This window comes from Babylonia areolata, chromosome 3, assembly GCF_041734735.1.
Source record: "Babylonia areolata isolate BAREFJ2019XMU chromosome 3, ASM4173473v1, whole genome shotgun sequence".
NCBI lineage: Eukaryota > Metazoa > Mollusca > Gastropoda > Neogastropoda > Buccinidae > Babylonia > Babylonia areolata.
This window is the reverse complement of record NC_134878.1, coordinates 26219659-26226701: the sequence shown is the minus strand read 5'-3', so window position 1 is coordinate 26226701 and position 7043 is coordinate 26219659. Positions and strand designations below refer to the sequence as shown.

General features: G+C 38.7%; 1 protein-coding gene across 1 annotated transcript in view; it reads right to left on the bottom strand.

The window, feature by feature from the left end:
- LOC143279891 (uncharacterized) overlaps window positions 1-3749 on the bottom strand; it is a 96530-nt gene extending 92781 nt beyond the window's left edge. Inside the window, exon 1 of the mRNA XM_076584194.1 lies at window positions 3603-3749. The gene's annotated coding sequence lies outside the window, so the exon portion shown is untranslated. The remainder of the gene's footprint in view (window positions 1-3602) is intronic.
- Window positions 3750-7043: the final 3294 nt, after the last annotated feature.

The following is a 7043-nucleotide window of genomic DNA, read 5'->3' as shown; positions in this document are numbered from 1 at the left end:
GTGAGAGAGAGAGAGCGAGCAAGAGAGAGAGCAAGAGAGAGAGCACTTTTCTTCATGAGTATGTGAATGTTAGGGTGTGAGTATAGGTCTGTGTGCATGTTTCTGTGTGTATGTGTGCGAGCGTATGCATGCACACACTGTATGAGAGTGGGTTGATAATGAACCAACACTGTTCTGAACACACTTATAGTTCATCATTTATGAAAAATGTGGCCAGATATTAAAATGGGAGTTGAAATTAGTAGTTCAGTTATTCATAGTGTTTACAATAGCATTTGTACACACACACACACACACACACACACACATACACATGCACGTACACACACACACACACACACACACACGCATGCACGCATGAGCACACACACACACACACACACATCTCTCTCTCTCACTGTTCCTTCCTTCTCTTTCCTTCCCTCTCTATGTCTCTCCCGCTTCCTCTATAAAGCAGTATCCCTCTGTTTCTCTCATTCCCACTCCTTATCTTTGTCTCTCCTTCTTTTCCTCTCCCTTCTTCACCCTCTCCAACTTTCAAACAAAAAGGCAAAGCCGATAGATACTATCATGTTTTGTTAAAGACAACATCTGATCATAATTTCTTCTTTCATCTGTTTCATATGTTTTATCATATTTCTCTCGCCTGGAAAATCAATCTGAGCATCTAGTGAATCAGATGAGATGATAAACCGAAGCCCTGTGTACAGAACGCAATCGGCACACTGAAAAAGAAACCAGGGCAACAAAAGTGTTGTCCTCTGACAAAATGGTGTAGAAGAAATCCACTCTGATAGACACACAAATATATATACATGCACTCCAGGCCTGACTAAGAGCATTGGGTTATTACAAATTATTGATCACAAATGATTAGCAGCCTGTTCATGATTAACCAAAATTAACCACCCATATTTATTTTCTTTTTTTATTGATATCCATAAGAAATGATTGAGGTGTTCTCTTGCTGTGAACGTGTTCTAAGATACTTGACAGTTTGTATTCCTTGACAGCTTGTGTAAGATCTTAAGAAATGAATGATAATACTCCATGATGATAGCCAACCAGTGTATAATCCAGCTGCTTGGCTGTTTCTATCAGAGTATTTATGGTGTTGTTGTTGTTGGGGTTTTTTGTTTGTTTTGTTTTGTTTTTGTTTTGTTTTGTTTTTTGTTCTTTGTTTGTTTTTTCTTCTTTATAAATGTCCATTAAGATGCTGTTGTTGTTGTAAAATGTCAACCTATCAAAATGGAATTTTAAAAATGTTTTTAAAAAAAAAATCTTAATACTTGGGTAAAAAAAAAACGTTCTGAGTTTAAAAAAAAAAAAAAAAAAAAAAAGTGTGTTGGGTTATGCTGATGGTCAAGCATCTGCTTTGCACAGTAGCAGATGTGGTGAAGTGTATATGGATTTGTCAGGATGCAGTGATGCCTGCTAGAGAAACTGAAAGTGTCTAGGTGAGGACACAGACTGGCACAGGCAATGCACAGGCGAAACAACCACAGACAGCTGGACTTGTAATTAACTTGCTAATGTTGGTTACTAACTGTAATAACTGTCCCAATTTTTTTTAGCTGTCATAACTGTCCCTTTTTTTTTTTTTTTTTTTTTTTTTTTTTTTTTTTTTAGACATTTGAAGTACTTCTTTTTATCTGAAGAAACTGGATGACAAAAATATGGTGTGGAAGTATACATTTCCAAGATTTTTTGTTGTGTTTTTTTCTAAAGGCTATTCACTGATATTTTACTTATCCATTTGTTCATTTATTTACAAACTCACTGTATACTTTGTATTGCTGACTTGATGTTTTTCATTGGTAAAACATTTTATAATTTACACAGGAAGATAACACAGGAATCAAGTGTCCCTTAAAAAAAATCTAACAAAAAAGAGAAGGCAGAGAAAAGAAAAATGGAGAAAGAAAAAAAAACCTGACCAATATCCCTTCTGTGCTAAAACTAAAAAGTAAATTATTCTACTGTAATCTATTTCTATTTTTAAAAGGAAATTTTCTTCCTAAAATTACGTTTAAGTAACATACTTACCGTGACCCACTAGTGCAGACTCCGGCAGGGGTCTGACATTCCTGTCTTGTGGAACTACTATCCGCCTATGCAGATATATTCTATTGTAATCTATTTCTATTTTTAATTTTTTTTTAAAGACATCCAGTGCACAATAAGCAGAACTGAATGCAAAAATGGATGTACAGCTCCTGAATTCATACACCAATACACATACTCATGATACTGCATTATGATGGAGAACTATTTTCACAACTTTGACTGCAGTCCACTGAACCATATGTGGTGTGTGTCAAGTATTGTGCCTCTCAATTAAAAAAAATCATTTAGGGTTTGTTTTGTTTTTAATAATCAAATTTGACACAGATAGTACTGGTAATTAATGAATTAGTATCATCTACCTGGAAACATCTGGTCTCACTCTTGGTTTGGGGTTGGTGGCTGTTATTTTTTTGTGTGTGTGTGCATGTTTCATTTTTTGTTGTTGTTTTTTCTGGGGGCACTGTGGTGCAGGGGGCTTTCTTCTTAACATACATAGCTGCGTTATTATGTATAACCCTTTTTAAAATGCAAGAGCAAACATAATGCATAAAAGTGTGCAAGAATGCACACATCTGTGTTTGTATTGTGTGTAAGTCTGCTCGCCCTAAAATGCAGCCACTGTGGCAAGGACTGCCATTTCCGCATCAGTCTGCAAAGCCACAACAGGCACTGCTATAGCGACAAACCGATCGTGACTTACAAGGCACAGAGCCATGGCCACTCGTGACCAATGGATGCCAACACAACACAATGTCTGTGCATGTGTATGCATGTGTGCATTTTTGTGCACATACATGCATGTATACATCTGCATGTGTCACTAAATTCATGCATGTGGGCATGTATACATGTACATGTGTGTTTGCATGCATGTGTATCATTGCATTTGCATGAATGCACCAAACAGGGCAGTTCATGTGTGTGGCAGGCAGCCTCAGAGACTGCATGTTTGCCCACATTCATACATCACTGTATGAGCACATGACTGCATCGTTGTACATATGAAGTGTGTATGTCCCATGTATGTCACCTATGTGTTTGCCTACCTGTGAAAAGGTGTTTGTGTGTGTATAAATTGTATCTTGTTCATGTGTACAACTCGTGCATTCTGAATCTTTTCAAATGAAAATGTATTTGTGGTCAGCAGATCAAATGCCACCTGTGTTGTTATTTTCTAACTGGAATAATCGTGCTTTCTGTAACCAAGTTAAAACTGTTGTGTTTTGTTAATCGTGTGACTGTTAGTATTGTTCACTGTTAAATAATATACAAACATCCTGCTTGGAGCATCTTTTTTTTTTCATGTTCTCTCTTGCCCTTTCCAAAATCTACCCCATCCCGCACCCCACACCACGATAGTTCAGATATCGTGACCCATTACCTCCATCGCAAAACTGCTACATAGTTTTCAGTGCTACATAAAGACCATGAATCGAAGATGCGATGACGTGCCCATAGGTTCCATTAAAATCAGCTTGCAATGATAACAAAAACCATCACATGTGCTAACATTTGCGTCAGTTACGTAGGCTTACCTGTAGCTGCAAAGCTATATGGACTTGTGAAGCAGAGTGTCTTTTTAAGGGCGAAAAGCCCGATTTTTTTGTGTTTCTATCACATTTTGATGTCCGCCTGCCGCCATCTTGCAATCAGCAGCGCGCGAACAGAGCTTGCGCGATTGCGATTGGCTGACGCCATGACGACAATGACACCATAACATTGTTGACCTGTGTGATTTGTTCCAATTGCCCCGTGACACGGGTTCAAAGAAGGCAGACATTCTCATGCTGGTGGCCTGTACAAACGGCGCCCATTACTCATTGTCGCTTTCTCCGGCCGCCACCTGAATACACACCAGTCACTGTGTCAAACGTCGCTGACAAGTTTTGGTCTGATCCCACGTTTTCAAAACAGACGAATGACTGTGTTATTGTGTCTATGTGTGGACAGTGTGTGTGTGTGTGTGTGTGTGTGTGTGTGTGTTATTTTAGAACTGTTTGACAAAGTGGGTATTCGTAGTTCTCTGCATGCTTCTTGACTTTGTGCACAGATACTGCATGAACTGTTGATATTTTATCATACTTGCCATTAGTGCATGTATGCATGTACGTGCGCGGATGGGTTTGGCTTTTTCTTCTTTTTTTCCTTGCAAATTCCTTCTTTTTCCTTATTTTTTTGGAGAGCAGCACAGATAACACAGATAATACAATCTATTGTGACAAACAGTAAACAACACAACACAATGTTGGACCTCATTTTGACTTTCACTTTCACTGCGTTGACGGCCACAATCATCAATTTGATTTTTACGGCGTTTTGATTGGGTTGCGACGAAAGAAAAACAGACTATAGAAAGCGACAGATCTATTCGTGAGGATGAAAAACCTAGCCCTACTCTAAGTGGTTTCTCCGGCAGGCTACTATCACTTCACTTTTCGCCCTTCCGAGCTAGCCGGTCCCTTGCTGATCTAAGACAGCAGGGCCCCAAAAATAAATTTTAAAAACCAAAAGTATTGGGGTAAGAGTGGGGAGGGGGAGGGGGTAAGGGGCCTATTATCTAATTAACTAATGACTGGGGGGCACCCTAGACTTAAAGGTGTCCAAGGTGTCTGCTGCCATAGCTGTTTCAGTCAGGCTGTTCCAGTCACGTATCGTTCTGGGGACTTCCCAGAAATTTGTCCTCTGAAACATCCCACATTCCCCATTACTTAACAGGGACCCATATTCGTCTGGTACAGACACACACTCCACCTCCAAGTCTTCAGTTTGGAGCTTGCAGACATTGTAAATTGAGTCAGGCGCACTTCACTTTCCGACTTTAACCTCTGTATATATATGTGTGTGTGTGTCTTGCTGCCAGACCTGAATGAGACAGGATGTCCAGTGTTATGACTGTGTCCATACACATGAACAGAGAACGAATGTCCAGTATTCAGCAGAGGCAAACAGCTTTTCGTTCCCGAAATGTTTGTACAGAGATTGGCTAGCTTCAGTTTCTGCAAATGTGGTCAGTATAACTGTATGAATATATATATATATATATATATATATATATATATATATATATATATATATATACCTATTTTGTTAAACAAAAAAATAAAATCTGATTTTTCACTGCCACCCAGCAGCTTGGTCACAGATTACATGTGTATATTGTAGATTATGTATACATATATATATATATATATATATATATATATATATATATATATATATATGATATATATACATGTGTGTGTGTGTGTGTACACACATACGTATGCTGCAAAAGTGGGTAAGAATGAATGTCATGCATTCACAGCACACATAAGTAGCTCAAAATGCATTACACACACATATGCACTCAGTGCTGCCATGCATTCTCTACAGTTACACACGTCATGGACACATGGAGTCAGATGGATAAATACATGCACACCAAGACACACTCATACACATGCATAATAAATCCTATTCTCACATGCACAAGGATACTCTCACACATATGAATACTCACATACAAACATCTACCCTCAAAGACAGCTGTAACAAAGTGTGTGTGTGTGTGTGTGTGTGTGTGTGTGTGTGTGTGTGTGTGTGTGTGTGTGTGTAAATGCAAGTACCAAAGGACTTCATTTTACGTAGGACTTTCTTGCTGTCCGGTGAAATTCATGGTTGCACTGGTGTTGTGACATGTTTTGGAAACAAATTACTAGCCATTAAAACATCCGAACACATATTGGAACAGATATTTCACTATACAATTTTATGTGGAAGATCATGCAGGCTCTAAGCAAATGAAGTGAACACACATTTATACAAAAGCTATTTTAGTTTCCCTCATTTTAAATCAACAGAAATAACTGAGATATTCTCAATTAGACGGGTGCAATAGCCAAATAGTTAAAGCATTGGACTTTCAACCTGAGGGTCCCGGGTTCGAATCTCAGTTGCGCCTGATGGGTAAAGATGGAGATTTTTCCGATCTCCCAGGTCAACATATGTGCAGGCCTGCTAGTGCCTGAACCCCGGCCCTTCGTGTGTATACGCACGCAGAAGATCAAATACACACGTAAAAGATCCTGTAACCCATGTCAGCGTTCGGTGGGTTATGGAAACAAGAATATATCCAGCATGCACACTCCTGAAAACGGAGTACGGCTGCCTACATGACAGGGCAAATAAACAAAACGGTGATACACGTAAAATGTTACATGTCTGTCTGAGTGTATATGTGTGCGTGCATGAAATCCGATTGAATGACACAGGAAACGAATGATGAGCGTCCAATGGCAGCCGTCAGTCGGCTCTACTCAGGGAGGCAGCCTGTTGTGCAAATGACCCTGTGTTTGTAAAGCGCTTAGAGCTTGGTCTTCGGCCGAGGATAGGCGCTATATAAGTATCCATATCAATCAATCAATAAAACAATAAAGAACAGAATTAAATACAATGAAGTAAACTAAAAGAAAACAAACAAACAACAACAACAACAAAAAGAACACATAATTCAAGCTTGAGCAGTCTTTTCCATGTGAAATGCATTCTTTGAAAAAAAAAATATATATAAAATCTCTATGACGCCTTCTTTGAACATCCAATTTTTTATGACCCCGTTTTCACCGTGTACAGTTTTTATCACTTTTCATGCTTTATTAATCTACAACAGACTTCAGTCAGCAGCAATCAGTCTGGTAACCTAAACAACCTCTCCCACAATCGATACGCAATATTGCTCAAACAAAAAAGAAAAATATCAAATTTATGTATGTATCACCACAGGGTATGAAACGACAGTTTCAATGCTTACCTCTATATCCTTCCCACAGGGCAGGAAAATGAAAGTGCTGTGCGTAGCTAGGCAGTGATCTTTATGTTGAAGGGAATTTGATAGGAAATTTACGATCAGATTCAGCGAAGAGATTCATATGTAAACGCAGTAGTTGGCTTTTACAGCAAGACATACAATTATATTTCTCCTATATGAATTCCAGAGG